Source organism: Lissotriton helveticus, chromosome 3_1 (assembly GCF_964261635.1).
Source record: "Lissotriton helveticus chromosome 3_1, aLisHel1.1, whole genome shotgun sequence".
NCBI classification, from domain to species: domain Eukaryota; kingdom Metazoa; phylum Chordata; class Amphibia; order Caudata; family Salamandridae; genus Lissotriton; species Lissotriton helveticus.
Genome location: NC_136061.1, coordinates 1270570053 through 1270587278, shown reverse-complemented (window position 1 = coordinate 1270587278; position 17226 = coordinate 1270570053).

Here is a 17226-nt window from a genome sequence, read left to right as displayed (position 1 = left end):
GTTCTTTGACTCTTGTATTATCATCTTCCATATCTGTACTCCTCTCCGTCTCCCCTTCCTCTGCATTTTGCCTCTCGGGTGCAGAGAATAGCCGAGGGGATGACGACAGTCTTGGTTCGAGTATCAGATTGCTTATATTTGAGATGTCATAATGCCTTGGGTCTGGCATTTCCAGATTCTGTGAAGCAAAACTATTAGACCCTAAATGTTTTCCCTTGCATATATTAGTCTCCAATACTTGGTTCTTTAAAAAATGCTTACCCACAAGGTCTTTAATCGATTTGGTGACTGATGCACCACCTCCATGTCCTCCTCTTTGTTACCCTGCTTCAGTACACTGTGGGGTTGTATTCTGGGGCATTTTTACCTGTTTTTTGCGACTAGGGCCTGGGGTTATTTCCTCCGTACAGCTTTTGCTCCTTACTTCCTTATTACTCCGTAATTCTTTCCCATCTTCTCCCTTCTCAGTGGGACTGTTTGTCTTTCCATGGCTATTCTGTCTCTTGCATACTTTGAATATCCCAAGTGCCATATTTTTCCTTAACTCATGCTGTTTCCTTAATTCCCAACAAACAGTTTAAGATCGGTTTGAAATGGCCCTTCTTCTTGCTCCCACACTCCATCTTCCTGCCCTTCTGGTCACTTTCAAGTGCTCGTCCTCTTTCCTCCTCCACACTTTTATGTATTACACCTAAATGGTTAGTCCTTACCTCTGCTCACCTACCGTTTACTGTGCCCTACTTCTTCCCTACTCGTTCGCTCTGCCGCTTAATAGTTCCCAAATTTCATCTTCCAGTACCAAGCCTGGTTTCGGACCCTCTTCCTGTGGTTCAATGCCTTTTGCCACACACTACCACACTTTAATAGAGGGTTTTCTAGCTTAAAACAAACTATGGTGAAAAGGTAATTTATAATCCTGGTTACCTTCTTCACGTCTTCTCCTTCACCACATCTCCACACCAAGGTTCCACCTGGTGACAATTCGCTGGGCTTAGCACTCCTCAGGACTTCTCAGCCCAAGTCTTCTCTGTGTGTTTTAAGGGCCTCTGCGACCCTTTAGAGGGGACCGGAGCTAAGTCCTCATCCTGCACTGCCTGTGCAGCCACCGGATCTCTTCTGTATCTCTTTTGACCACTGCGGGTGCACTCAAACAGTCTCAGAAGCCTTGGGCAGGCCCAAAAACCTCCCGTGTCCACCTGGACCTCCTCGGGGGGAGGTCTCTGTTAGGGAGCGTCTGTCTCGGGTTCCATACTGGCTTGGGCACAATCCGCTTCCGGGTCCGAACCCGGATCACTCGTCGACTTCCTGCTTCCGGCTACCCGTCCTGGCAGGTTCCCGAGGTTGGTGGCGTTAGCGTTGGCGGCAGCAGAGATCAGCGTTGTACGGTATGTGGGGTCAGCAAAGGCTGTCTACAAAAAAGGACCGATAGTCCTATTGGGGTTGCACTCACCACTTCTTGTGAACAGTTCACCAGTGCTGTCTTAAAGCATGGGCACTCTGGGCACTTGCCCAGGGACCCAACAAACATAGGGGTCACATGCAGACCAGAATTTAACACAAATTTTCCATTTAACATTTTTATTCCTGTGAGTGGTTGTGTAGGCAGGGCCCAGTGCACTGCTTTGCCCGGGGGCCTATAATGGAGTTAGGATGGCCCTGCAGTCCTCTAGGTATGAAGATGAGGAAGTTATAAATGTCCTCCTTAGTTTGGTGCAGGATGAGTCAGTCCTTCAGCTGCAGCTCTGTAACCAAGGTAATTTCCCATCCATCTGCGTGTATGTATATAAATATACTGAGTAAGAATGTCATATTATTTTCTTCCTTCCAATTCACTTTTGTCCCTTGATCCACCTCACCAGACTAAAGCCTTTAGGTAGCAAGGAGCACTAGCCAGTTTAGTCAGTCCTTCCCCTCACAATATGATAGCACAGAGGCAGAGACTGTGAGAAACTTTTGAGGTTGTGATTATCCCAAGCCAGTGACTTAAACCAGGGTCTGGTGAGAGAATAAGCTGATTTACATTACCGGTACCTCATATATCCTTGTTTCATTACTTACAATTTTAAGGCGTGATGCCTCTCCACAGGCCTTCAAAGCCCCTGACTTTACCTACAGACGGCTTTTCTCTCTGTCTTCAATTTTTTCGCTCTTTTAGATATCCCACTCCTCCTTCTCTCTATATCCAGAGATCTATGAGGTTGCAGCATGCCTCAAGATTAAGACTAATAGAACAAGGATGCAAATGCTCAGCATTCTAAAGGCTGTATATGTAAATTGCAAAAAATAGATCTGTAGACACTGGCTGTCATAAACGGTTTTTGTCCAACATCTTCTACGAATACTTTTCTTTCCAATAATTCAGAAATTCCGTTTTTCTTTTCCCCATCACTTTTTTCCTTTTTTGCTTACCCGCCTACACTATTCTTTTTTGAGGTGGAAAGAGGGAAAGGACGATAAGGGGGGTTCTTGCCTGATACCCCAGCCTACTCCCACCCTTAATCTTTTTTTTTGTTTTACATTCCTATTCATTCATTCCTAACCCAAGCAATACTGGTGAGACCCTTCCACTACCTCTATCTCTACTTTTTGTTGGAATGTAAAAGTTATGCATTCATTTTGCTAGTGTATTGCTCTATGTAAAGTTAGCATTCGCTGCACCATTTAAAGTTGAGCTGCCATTTTAAGCCATGATCGAACCAAATTTCTGTCTCACTCGTATATCTGCCTCAGCGAAAGCCGCTGCTATATTATTTTTTTCATTTTCTTGTATTTATCCAAGGTTGAGCTATGCTGTGCTAATAAATGGACTGTTTTTGTCATCGCTTACCTTTTTCACTAGATAAGCCTGCTCACACCCTTTGAGCGGCAGTATGCAGGCAGAGTAACCTTGTCGCTGAGATAACATGTACCCAGTCCTGGGATTGCAACTCATCCTTTTGTATCTCCATTGTTCACCAGCTACCAACTGGAAATTTCCAGTCTGGGCGTGTCTTTAGTGATCTTGAAAATGTACATTATATGTTGTCCTGGTGGTAGACGCCAGACCCTCTGCAGCAATCTAAGGAGGCTAGTCAGACCGGACTCCACTCGAGTGTACTTTCAATAAATACTTTTGCTTTGTGTTCTCTACTGTCTGACCGACTCTTCATTCGAGAGGAAGGCTGAGAGGTGTTCGCAAGGGACCTGGGTAGCCGTAATCGGATCACTTCCTTCATTTGATGCCCGAATAGGGACTCCCTCGGGTGGCCCATCCTGCGTGAGGAGGTTGGGGGTACGTCGGGTCGGACAGGCAGACCAGGGATCCCTTCACGAGAGAGTCTTGTACTCGCAGCTGCCCCGTCTGTCTCACCAGGCGGGGTCCTGCACAGCAAAACCCTTGGATCTGACCTGTTGGTCCGAAGAGTCGGCAGTGGAGAATAAACTCGTTTGACCTGTGTGCACCAGGGGAGTTTGCTTTGGTTCTTTGTCGATATGGTGAACATTTTGATTTGTATTTGACACGACTGAGGACCGTCTGTGGACTAGCGCTTGAATTTGTTTGAGTTCTTTATGAGCATGGAACCATTTTTGATTTGTACTTGATGAGGTCTGAGGACCGACTTTGAAAAAGATATTTGCAAATATCTGCTCGGCATAAATAGTGAACTTGCTTTCTTTTGAAAGATGCAGAGGCATATTATTGAGAACGGCGTTAAAATTATTGCTGCTTTACAGGCAGACAACTGCAGCTAAAGTGGCGATAATGGGCTTGATGATATGCCCTTGTGAATTCCAATAGAAGCCCATGTTCTGGAGTGAACCATTAATGCCGTTCTTGATAATATGCCCGCTGTTCCTTAGTAAGGTTTTTTTTCTGGCTGTCGTTGTTCTTCAGATGCTCGATTGGAAGAAAGTCAGCCAGCGTCTCCAGAAGGCACTCCAAATTTTGACATGTACGTACAACATGGCCTTGGCCCTATTATGTTTAGTACATTATGGCACAGATATAGGAGGGACAATGCTGAGTTGCAGTGGCCGTTGATGGGCACTTTTGATGAACAGAAAATTAATTTTCTACAGGATAAATTGTTTGCAAAAAGGAGCAGGCAGTCGATGTTTGATTCCCTCAGAACATGGCAAAAGGAAGCTAAACAGAGATGATTGAAAGCTGAGAAAAAGGCATGGAAGGGGAGAATTCAGACATTGCCTCAGAAAGCTGTGGCGCATGATAGAAACAAAATAGAAAAGGGAATAGAGTGTGCTGATAGGAAGTTTAGATTACAATGTGAAAAGTCTTATGTTGCCCGAGAAGAGAATGACACTTTTGTGGAGGAATTGTTGGATGCTCGACCCCCGAACCGTATGCCCAGCAGAGGGTATACCCCGTACTTCCCCCACAGCCCCAGCTACCTGGTTCTTCTGTCTCTGCTATTGTTGCTCCATCTGCCTTTGCCACGGCACCTCTTCCCTTTCTTTGACTTCGCCCTCTGCGGCTACAATAACTGCTACTCTCACTGCTATGCCTATTGTTTTGACATCTCTTTCACCAGCTCTCACACCTACGACGCAGCCGGCAGCGACGTTGGTGCCTGTTACTTCAGCTGCTACTCCTTCCCTGTTCTTCCATCCCCCGATATTACTGGGCAGCAGAACGCCTGTACGTGGACTAGGGGACAGAGACTGGCTGACTGCTAGGGAGCGACTGGTGTGGATATTGATATGATCTGATGTGGGAGATGAAGAGAAAAAGGTGGTAGCAAATCAGGCCGTTCAGTGGGCTTGTAACCCCATTTACAGTGTGGAGGATGTGTGGAGTGTGACGAAAGATTATGAGCCATTTGTGCAGCAGCATGCCCTTAAGCACATGTAGGCTACTTTGATCGGACTGTGAGAACAGTGTTTTATTGATGTGGCACCCCACATTATTTATGATATTAGGGATCATGTATATGCTACTGGTATGGCACCTGGTGAGGTTTAAACTGACAGCACGACCCTGGTCACTTGTTGAAGTAGACTGCTAGACAAGAGCCCAAAGACAGTATCCCAGTTTCCGATGAGGGAAGTTCACCCCATATATCACCCTAAACTACCAGAGCTACGGGATCAGCAGAATGATGTGATTAGACAGAGAGTAGAGGCCTGTTTCCAAGAACAATGGGGCAGATTTATGAAGGCCTTGCGCCGCCGGTGCGTCATTATTAACATGGGAAAAAGTGACGCACCGGCGGCGCAAGGCCTTCATAAATCTGCCCCAATGGGTCTACACTCAGTGGAAAATGAGTGAGGTGTTGTCCCTTATTACCCAGTTACCTGACCCTAGGAAAAATCCTACTGAATATTATGAGGAATTGACTGAGGCTGCTTCATCGACCGTGATGATGCTTGCCGACATTAAGACGTTTTTGATTTGCTGGTGCCCGTTGATATTTGGAGGCAGGTGCACACACAGGATCACATTGTGGAATTGGGTGGTACCTGGGACCAGATTAAAACATGGGACCAGGAAAGGAAACCTAGGTAGAAGCCTAAGGCCGAGATACTAGCTTTGCCTGGTCGAATCATTGCGTACATGCACTCTCTTATGCCACCGAGAAGGGTAGATTGGGACAAGTTACCGGCATGTCATCAGAAAAAAGACGAGAGTATGTCTGATTTCTTCACTCAGCTTTGAATGGGTGTCTTTGGATTTTAGCGGACGGGATTTGTCGGTGGAAGGAGGTGTCTGATTGTTTGTTAATAGATTTGATACGAACTTGCTTCCTGAGATTGTGACTAGGTTACAGGCCACGGAGAGCACTTGGACTACCTCTTCTTCTTTTGTAATATTGAGTATGGTGCAGTATTATGAGCATAGGGAGAATTAGAAGAAGGAGAATGTGGAGAAAAAGCATAAGGAATTGAAGACAAAGGTGTTGTTGCAGCAGGCTTCTAAGGGGAATGGTAGAGGATGTGATGGTTCGGAACGGCAGCTTCCGTGTACCAGCCAGAAGTGTGCGTATTTTGAAGAGGATGATTGGCGTAGTGAATGTCCGGCACTGTTGCAGAAAGTCGGGGCCCCTAGAGGATGGGATTCTTGTGGTTGGGGCCATGGAGCTGGTGGACAGGACAGAGCTCAGCATGGTGCAACCTCAAAGGATCGTCCCGGCGGTAATTACTTCAATGACTATAGAGGCAGACAGTATTATTATAATGACTATGATGTGGACGAGGTGACTGGACTGTCTCACTGCTAGGACAGTCAGGGACAGAGTGAGGGACCAGTCCAGATACCTGTATATCAGCGCGGTCCTTATGTTACTGCATGGCTCAGCTAAGGAATTTTTGGTGGAAACTGGTGCAATGAATTGCTCTATTTCTCGTTCACTGGTCCCCGGGGCAGGTCTGTCAGACCATAATACTGTTTTGGTAGGATTTTCTAGTGTACCAGTTGTGAGCCCCATTTCCAAACCTCTTACACTGACTATAGGTACTTTTACTGTGGATTCGCCATTTTTGTTGACATCTAATTGTGGAGAAAATTTAATGGGCTTGGATTTATTAAAGAAATTGCATGCCACCATTTATTGTTCCCCAGAAGGTGTTTACATGACTATGGGCCCAAAGGTAGTTAGCTCTAAGCAGTGTCTGTCCAAAGATGCGCCCCTTCCTGCTGAATTTTAGGATGTGATGCCCACGTTGTGGGCAACGGGTGACACTGACGTAGGACTAATACAGATATCCCCAGTTTCTATTAAAGTTAAATACAATGCCATTTTGCCCCGTATTCCTCAGTACAAAATACCACAAGCAGGAGAATGAGCCTTGTTGCAAATTATACAATACTTGATTCAGAGTTATTGAGGAGACAAATGCAAATGTGTGCAATAGCCCTATTCTTCCCATTCTTAAGAGGGCACTCTCTGGCTCCTCTGATGATCATCCTGATGTATTTCGTTTTGTGATTGAGTTGGCCAAAATTATTAAAATAGTGGATCATTAGTTGCCGGTGGTCCCTGACATTACAGCTCTTCTAACGATGATTTCTTCCTCTGCTAAATTCTTTTCTGTCATTGATCTGAAAAATGCATTCTTCAGTATCCCGATCCATCCAGACAGCAGGTACTTGTTCGGTTTTACACTAGCTGGCAGAAGCCTTAGATTCTGTCGAGCTCCACGGGGCTATATTGAGAACCCTAGTATATATAGTCAAGCTTTGAAAGCCCAATTGGAGTCCCTTACACTCCCCTCAGGTAATGTATTGCTTCAATTTGTAGATGACCTTCTCATCGCTTCTGACACTGAAAAGGGTTGCAAAGATAGTACGGTTAAATTGTTGCTGCATTTGGCACAGCACAGATATAAAGTGTCCCTTTCCAAATTTCAATATTGTCCATAGGAGGTCACCTATTTAGGTCACGTACTGTCTAAAGAGGGTAGGAGATTGACTCCTAAGAGCATCAGTACCATTGTTAAAATGTCCATCCCTCAAACTCAAAAGGATGTGCGCACTTCTATTGACATTACTTCCTATTGTCGGCATTGGATCCCTAACTATTCGTTACTAACAAAGCCTTTGCTAGCATTAACCACTAAAGATGTGCATGAACCCTTGCCTTGGACGCCTGTATGTCAGTAGTCTTTTGAGCAATTAAAAATTGTGCTTTGCTCTGCGCCTGTGCTTGGTATGCCAGATTATGCTAAACCGTTCATGCTCTACGTACACGAAACCGCTGGTTGTGCGTTCTCTTTTTTAACACAGGCCTTTGGAGGTAAGCAGCAGCCATGTGCTTATATTTTTGTGCTTCTTGACCCTGTCGCAAGAGCCCTCCCTAGCTGGCTAAAAACGGTTGTGGCTGTCTCAATACAACAATCGTCTGGGCTCGTACTTGATACTGACCTCACAGTCATGGTGCCCCATGCTGTGGATACCATTTTAAATAAGACCAAGACGCAGCACCTCACCAGTGCACATCTGACCGGTTATGAGCTAATTCTCTTTGCCCTGCATGTCCCGACCAAAAGATGTGCCACTCTGAACCCAGCCACATTGCTACCCCTCCCTTCTGAAAGTGAGGAAATTGACATACATGATTGTATCTTCCGGACAGAGGAAGAGATAAAAGGATGGGTAGACCTGACTGATGTTCCCTTATCTGACCCCCAAGGGGAACTATATGTCGATGGCTCTTGTTTCAAGTTACCAGATGGCACTACAACAGCTGCATATGCAATCACAACACTGCACATGGTAGTTGAGACATCACAAGTTCCCTATCAGTTGGCTCAAGCTGCAGAGCTTGTTGCCCTCATTCAAGCCTGTGAGTTGAGTGAGGGACTGGCTCTCAGTATCTATGCTGACAGTCAGTATGCCTTCAGAGTCGCCCATAATTTTGGACGGCTCAGGGCAGAGAGAGGGTTTCTCACTTCCCCTGGGGTGAAGATCTGACATGGCCCCCTAATACATAGGCTCTTGTCGGCTTTGACACTTCCCAAGAAATTAGCAACAGTGAAGTGCAGTGCAGACAAGAAAATTACAGATAATGTAGGTAAGGGGAACGCCTTTGCAGACCAGACACCTTAGGCGACAGCCTGAACAAAGAAGAAAAGGATGTTTGTAGCAGGTCCCACTAGGTGGGTGCCCGACGTCGCTAAGTTTAAAGATACGCTGGAAAATGTCAAGGAGATACAAAGTGAGGCAACTGTTTAGGAATTAGCAATATGGCAGGAAAGCAAAGCACGTTTGAATGAGATGGGTGTTGGACTGATAAGTCAGGGAAACAGAGATGGATGCTACCAGATGCATATGTCCTTCTTGTAGCCACCATGGTGCACGGGCCAGCTCATATCAGTGCTAAAGGTATTTGTAAGTTGTTAGACCCTGTATGGCAAAATGATAACATCCCAAAAATAGCCCCTCATTTGGTTAAATATTGTATGATGTGTATGATGCACAATCCAGGAAAATGTATACCTACACCACCTGGTCATTTTGTAACTCCAACTTTCCCTTTTAAGGTCCTTCAGATTGATTTTATAGAAATGGACTGAGTCAACATTTTGAAATATGTGTTAATGGTCATTTGTGCATTCAGTAAATGGGTTGAGGCTTACCCCACCAAGGAAAATACAGCCATAGTGACTGCAAAAGTGCTCCTGAAGGAGTTCTTTCCTCATTTTGGCTTGCCTAGTTTGATTTGGAGTGATAACGGAAGTCACTTTAACACAAAAGTTATCCAGTTAGTTTGTGACAAAAATGTCATGCTGTGAATCACCCCCAGTCTGCTGGTTGGGTTAAGAAGTTCAATGGTACTCTCAAACTGAAATTAGCAAAGATTCAGGAGAGCACGGGGTTGCAGTAGCCAGATGCTTTACCATTAGCCCCTTTGTCCACAAGAACGGCAGCCCATTCTGGAACAGAACTGTCAACCTACGAGGTCGTGTTTGGGCGGCTCGCAAATGTTTGGGACATCCCGCGACTTTGTCGTTTTTCAGAAATTGAATATCCTCTATTGGTGGACTATTTGTATGAGTTAACTAAAAGTCTGTGCTCTAATCACCAACAGATCCAGGAAACCCTCCCACCAGCACCGAGGGACCAGGCCATGGCATTCGGCCTGACGATTATGTCTTAGTCTGCAATTTCAGAGAAAGAAGAGTCTGGAGCCGAGGTGAAAGAGGTGGGTCTCGGTGCTCCTTGCAACACGCAGTCCCCTCAACGTCACCGGCTGAAAAAATTGGATTCATGATCAGCATTGCCGCAGAGTGCCTCTTCCCCTGCCCTACAACAAGTGAGTCAGAGGAGGAATTGGGGACTCGGAGTGGGAACAAATCCCACGTTTCATCGCCTTTTCGGATGCCAAGCTGACGGGGAACCCAAACAGAGGCTGGGAACGATGAGGTACTAAATGAAGCAGTGGCCTCTGAGATAAAGGCAATTCAAGAGCCCCTTTCCACCGGCTCCTCTGTGCCTGAACTCCTTTTTCCTGACCACTCTGTTGCTGGAGTAGCTAGGTACAATTTTCACCCCCGACGGAGGACCAGTGCACTAAAGGAAAAGTCAGAGTAGTACGGATGGACTGCACAAGTCAGGGTGTACCTCCTCTATGGTACCAACAGTAGATTAGGGAGAGGTGAAATTGGTGCATTGTTTGGACATTGGACAGGATAGATTGAACGTGCCTCCCTGGAGGGGGGTGCGGTATCCTGGACGACGTGAGATTTTCTTCAGGAGCTAGGATCGTGCAGCTCAATCGCCGGGGCTCAAAAGCGCCAACGTTGATGAACAATAGGAGTCTACCAGTGAGGCTCTAGCAGACACTGGGAACTTTTGCCTTTGCTATTAGTGTTATTGCATTCCTTTTTTCTCTGGTTCCACTATGTATCCATTTGGTCGGCCCATTACTGAGGAAGAACAGCCATTTGCACCTCCGCGCCCAGAGCGGTGTTGGTCCACTAAAAGTAAAATAGTTTTCTCATCCATAATTGCAATTGCATTGATATTTGTGTTGGGGATTGCTTGGTTTCTGGAGGAAAAATATCCTGAACGTTCTTTGATTGGGACAACACCCATCCCCCCTGAACACATGTTTGTTACTTTGATCCTCACCAAGGAGACCATCGAAAAACATATGCAGACTATGTATTTTCACAAATGTTGCATCATGTTGCATCATGCCCATGATACTTCCAATGCTACTAATTGCTGGATCTGTGGGTTGCCCCCTTCAGTTACACATGAGTGATATATCATTATCGATGCCATTCTCCTATCTCAGCAGTTCTGAGGAGTGGTTTGAACTGTTTACTATGGTGCATTATCACTTTCGATTCTCTGCTATAAATATGACATCTGACGACTCTCATACAGTAACAGAATATATACGTTTCCATCAAGGGTTTACCCCCACAGGGTTGGGGAAACAAGGGACCACTGATACATTGTCTCCAACAGCTTGCATGAATGTATATGAGCAGGTAAAGAATGCAACATGGCTTCAAAATGAAATGTTAGATTTCCTGGGGTTCAATGCTACTGAATATTTCCGATTTTTTCCAGACACACAATATTACAAAGGATAAAGCGATGCCAGTACCAGTAGTCAACACCACAGCTGGTTTCTGTATTCAGGGCATTGGTTTACATAACCAGATGGTGTTAGACATCATCCTTGCTGACCGGGAAGGGGCCTGTCACGTCATTGGCAGTAGCTGTTGTGTATACATCCCTCAACGTATATGCTGCCATACAGAAGTGGCATAGGCTTTCATCTGACTTACACCAAGAGACTGGTACCTGAACACTATCTGGATGGTTCTGGGGTATATTCACATCCTGGGGTTGGAAGATCCTTGCTTTCCGAGCGGTAGTCACCGGTATTTCCCTCACCTGTTGCCTCAGTATACAGTGTCTGCTGGTTCGTATAACTTATTGTATTACACTCCTTACCCCAAAGCAGAAGGCGCCCATCCATGATACTAATGCTGTGTTTATGACTCAGAAGGAGATAGATAGTTTTATGCAGATAAACAAGGGTATATTTGAAGACACATCTACCCTTGATGCTGAATACATGGAGTGCTCTGAATTTTGAAGATTATGGCCTAGATGTAGGTAACTCCCATTTACAGACTCTTAAATACCGAATTTTACCGATTCGGTATTTAAGAGTCTGTAAATGGGAAGGGGGCAGATTTAGGTAATTCCGAAATCAGGAATACTGAATCTGTAAGATTCGGTATTTACCGATTCGGTAAATACCGAATCGGTATTGCCCATTGATTCCTATGGGCCTTGAAACCCATAGGAATCAATGGGCAATACCGATTCGGTATTTACTGAATCGGTAAATACCGAATCCTGCAAGGGTGCAGGGGGTGTCACTTTGACACCCTCTAGCACCCCAAGTACAGGCTTGTGTGACATGTGGCACACATACATGCCCTAAGGGCATGTCTGTGTGTCACATGGCACAGGTGTGCCTGCACAGATGTGCATGCACACCTGAATTCGGTATTTTACCACACAATAGGATTGTGTGGTAAAATACCAACTCTTAAGAGCCTGTGGCACTCTTTAAAGTGCCAGCTACATCTGGAAATACAGAATCGGTATATTTACCGATTCGGTAAATTACCGAATCGGTAATTTTACCGAATCGGTAAATATACCGATTCTGTAATTTTCTACCCCCTAAATAGCAAAACCCAAATACCGGTCGGTAACGGCCGAAATCGGCCGTTACCGACCGGTATTTGGGCTCCTACATCCGGCCCTATGTGTTGTATACATGCTATGCTGCACCCCCTATTCTCTCAACTTCCAATGGTTAGCTCATGCTAAAAGGACGGTCTGTTAAAATGTAAAAGTTATGCATTCATTTTGCTAGTGTATTGCTCTATGTAAAGTTAGCATTCACTGCACCATTTGAAGTTGAGCCGCCATTTTGAGCCATGATCGAAAATCATTTTTGTCTCACTTGTATGTCTGCCTCAGCGAAAGCAGCTGCTATAATATTTTTTTCCTTTTCTTGTATTCCTCCAAGGTTGAGCTTTTCTGTGCTAATGAATAGACTGTTTTTGTCATCACATACCTTTCTCACTGCCCTTAGAACGGCAGGGTGCAGGCAGAGTAACCTTGATGCTGAGACATGTACCCGGTCCTGGGATTGCTACTCATCCTTCTGTATCTCCATTGTTCACCAGCTACCAACTGGAAGTTTCCAGTCTGCGTGTGTCTTTAGTGATCCTGAAAATGTACATTATACGTTGTCCTGTTGGTAGAAGTCAGTCCCTCTGCAGCAATCTAAGGAGGCTGGTCAGACTGGACTACACTTGAGAGTACTTTCAATAAATACTTTTAATTTGTATTCTCCACTCTCTGACCGACTCTTCATTCATGAGGAAGACTGAGAGGTGGTCACGAGTGACCCGGGTGGCCCTAATCGGGTCACTTTTTTCATTTGTTATTGTATCAACAAACCCCCTCACTCTTTATTGTGTACTTACCATGTTCTTTTTTCTATCTTCATCTTCTGGGGCCCTTTTCCTTTGTTTTTCTCTTTCCAATGTTCTTCTTTTTCTTTTCTGTATGACAGTAGACATTGAAAAAACATTGTTTATGTGTTTTGTTACTCTCCCCCCTTTATATTAGATGTGATAAAAAAGTTCTTAAAATTTCTCTTACTTTGTTTTTCTATGACAATCTTCTGATTGTCATGGAAATTGAAATCCCTCATTTCGGCAATGTCCCAAAATGGAGTTTCACCAATCTGGTCTTAAGCTGGTGTTGCACATTTTGGGACTTTGTCAGATTGATGTAGTACCACAAAGAGGATTGCCCAGAGTAATCGAGGCATTTCCGATTGAAGTTTGGCAAGAAGCAATAGGTGAACCACAAGTGCAATGTCTTCTATTTCAGAGTACATGTGGGGGCTAGAGGCAAGTTAGATAAGAGTCTGAAGCAAACAAATCTTGACCAGTGCATGTGCTGTACCCACTCTCTAGACTAATGGCAAGGAAAGTGACAGCAGGCCACAAGCTCAAAAGGAGGTGATCACTGCAGGTCCTGTGGCAATGTATGTCCCTCAAGTCCAAAACCTGAACTTGAAGACTGAAAAAGTTTGCAGTTCTGAAAGCAGTTGCAGTGGTGGAAGTGTGAGTATCAATAGGTTTGACAATGTTTCTACCCAAACTACTGACTTTAGTATCAGTTCTATCATGTGAAACATCTGGTTGAACATGAACATCAGAATTAATGTCATTATTGACACATTCCGAAATTTCAGAAGGAACAGGTTCAAGAATTTGATCACCAACAACGTTTGAAGTAATTCACCAATATCTGTTATAATTACATTCTAAGATATTGTCATGTGCAATTTCATAAGAATCCATATTTTTTAGCAATAGATAATTTACTCATATGATAAACAGAACCATCTGACAATTTGGCTGTATTTTTATACACTTTAACCACTTTCTTAGAGAACTAAATTTGTCTTTCCCTTTTGCGATTTTTTTACTGGATTTAATGCGTACCCATTGACCTTTCAACTTTACACTTAACTGTTTGTAATACCTCATCACAAGATTGCGCATCCATCCATTCTGTTTCTTTTAATCCTTTGCAGTCTTCACTGACAAAAATTCCTGCAACACAAACATCATTCCAAGGATTTGTGTCAATTTCTGTTAATGGTAAGGACATCCTGCTCAAAAAATCTGCAGTGGTGTTCATTCTACCTGGTAAATACTGCACTGTGTAAATGAAATCTTGTAACCTCATTGACAACCTTGCTATCCTAACAGATGCTCTTGACAACCCTCAGCAGTAAGGACCTTTGTCAAAGGTTTATGGTCGGTTTTTACAACAAATTCTCTCCCCCAAACAATCTTCCTAAAATGTTCAAGGGCCCAAACACAGGCCGGTGTCTCCCTTTCGATCACTGAATACATTTCTTCAGCAGAAGCAAGTGACCTAGAAGCAAAAGCAATCACATTTTCACCACCATTGATAGCAACTTGTGAAAGGACGCGCCTAAGCCCTTCCCACTAGCGTCAGTGGTAATGAATGTTTTCGCAGAAGGGTCAAATCCTTTTAAAGTAGGAGACTTGGCTATAGCAGATTTTACATTAAAAAATGATGACTGGCATGAATCTGACCAAACAAAAGGGCTTTTATTCTTAAGTAAGGAACGCATTTCATGTGTTTTTTCAGAAAATGTTTCTACAAACTTGGAGTAATACTCTGCAAGCCCTAAAAAGGAACGGAGCTCGTCCTTATTCTGAGGAGAAGGTGCTTTGAGAATAGCTTCAATCAATTTTTTCTTGGGTGTGATGCCATCATGACCAATTTCATGACCTAGATATGTGACTTTGGATTCAGCAAACTTGCATTTACTGATCTCACCTGTTAACCCTTTTTTTTTCTAGAACATGCAATAAAGTGTCATTGTGGTGTTTTTTGCTTTTTCCCATGATAAGAATATCATCTTGGAAAAAATAACATCACGGATGTTTCCAAAGTCATGAGTCTTTGAAAGACTGCAGCCGCCGATGCTAGCCCCAACGGCATGCGACGGAATTGAAAACATTCGAATGGTGTGCAGAAAGCTGTCAATTGTTTATACTCGGGATCAAGCATGCTGACGATAAGTCGAGCGTGGAGAACCACTTATCATCTCTTGTTAGCGACAGCATTTCGTCAATACAGGGCACTGGAAATTGGTCTACAATGATGTTGTTATTTAAACCCCTAAGGTCAACACACAGGCAGACCTTTCCATTGGAACGTTTCACGACAACCAATGGAGAAATCCATTCTGAGTATTCCATAGGTTCTATTATATTAGCCTCAAACAATTTGTCAAGCTCACGTTTTACTTCATCCCTAACAATAAGTGGAATGTTCATTGTCTTATGAATCTTTGGCAAGGCACCACTCTTTAGTCTAATAGAATGTAAAAAACCTTTGCGTTTTCCAATTTTACCGCTAAATACACTTAGAAATTCAGTTAAAACCCACTTTTTTGTGTCTTCTGCTTCACATGCTACCAAGACTTGTTCTGGGCTATTTGGATTGTGAATTATGTCAAGTTTGCGTCGATCTTTACTTCCGAGTACGGATGGTCCATCTTTGGCAACATATAACTTGCACAAAGCATGTCTACCCTTAAACCTGAAAACTAATTCTCTAAATCCAATAACATCAATCTTTTCCCCTGTGTAACTTTCCGGATTAATATCAGGTGCCTCTAAATGGCATCCAATGGTGGAGTTGAAATGTTTCAACCAAAGGTTTTCTGCAATTATTGTGTAAGGCGAGCCTGAGTCTGCCACAACCTGCAAATTTACACCACCAAAGGACATCCAACATAAAGGTTTGTTATCACCCTCTCCAGCAATTTTCAAAACAACTTCTTTTTTCCTTGTTTACCAACATTTTCATACTCACTATCATCAGATTAATCATCATCAATGTCACTTTCTTTAACACAAGCAACATTACTCTTTTTTTTTTTTATTCTTGCGTCTGTATGCTTTAGCAAAATGTCAAACTAACCCACACTCTAGACATTTAGCATTTTTAGCTGAACATCTATCATACCAAGCAGCATGAGAGTAACTGCCACAACGATAACAAATGTACTTATCCTGTTGCTTCTTTTTGACGTAACGGTCTCCTTTTTAATTTCCTTTTTGTCATTTTTTCATTCCGTGGCATGAGGAGACTTATTCTTAGTGTCGGAAATTTTGTTGACAGAATCAGAAGAATCCTTCTTCTCTGAAGATAGCGTGGCTTTAGCACAACGTTCAGAGAACTCTGCTTTTTTACAATTGCGATTATGTCTTTTAAGGTTGAGTCCCCTTCTACCCACAATCTATCTTGGATGGATTTGTTGTTGGCATACATGACAATTTGATCTCTAATTAATTCCTCGTGCAAGTTGCTGAATTTGCAATTAATTGATCGTTTCTTAAGAGCAGACACGTAGTCTTCAATGGATTCTTGTTTCTCTCGCTTTCTTTGAAAGAAAGCATGACGCATAACTCCTATGCAGGCTGCAGGAAAAAATGTTCATCTAAATCCATCAAAGCAGCTTTGAAAACATCAATGTCTCCTGATCTGTCATGCTTATGTAATTGACCATACACACGTAATCCTTCAGGACCAAGACAGTACATTAAGTTTCTTTTCTATTTTTCAGGACTATATGAGCCACTACAATCCTCTAGATTGGCAATATAATTTAGAAAATATTCTTTCCATTCACTCCATTGGACAATTGGTTCTCCAGGAGAAGATAAGAATTCTTTTGGAGTGCTTAAATGTAATGCAGAATCACCTCTTGGGGTGCTTCACCATGAGTGGCAGAATCAGTAGACATAGTGATGACAGATAAAATACAAAGGTATTGAAATTGTATTAAATAAATGAGAATAAAAGAGAAATAAAATATAATGCTGCCACTTTCAAGAAAGTAAATCCAACGTAGGCTCTGTTACAATTTGTTTCTAAAATAGACAAGTTGCACAAATGTCTGAGAAAGTACTCAAAATGTACTTACCTGTGTTTCACTCCGGTGAAAAAACCAACAATAAATCGGACTTTTATTGTAAGAGAATCAAAATGAGCTGCGAGTCTCCGGTGCGATAAATATCGGTGTCTCCTTGGAAACAGTGACTTCGATTCAATTCAAATAATCTTTATTCAGATACAAGTATCCATAAAAGCACAGTTCATCACCACCAACAGGAAAAATACAG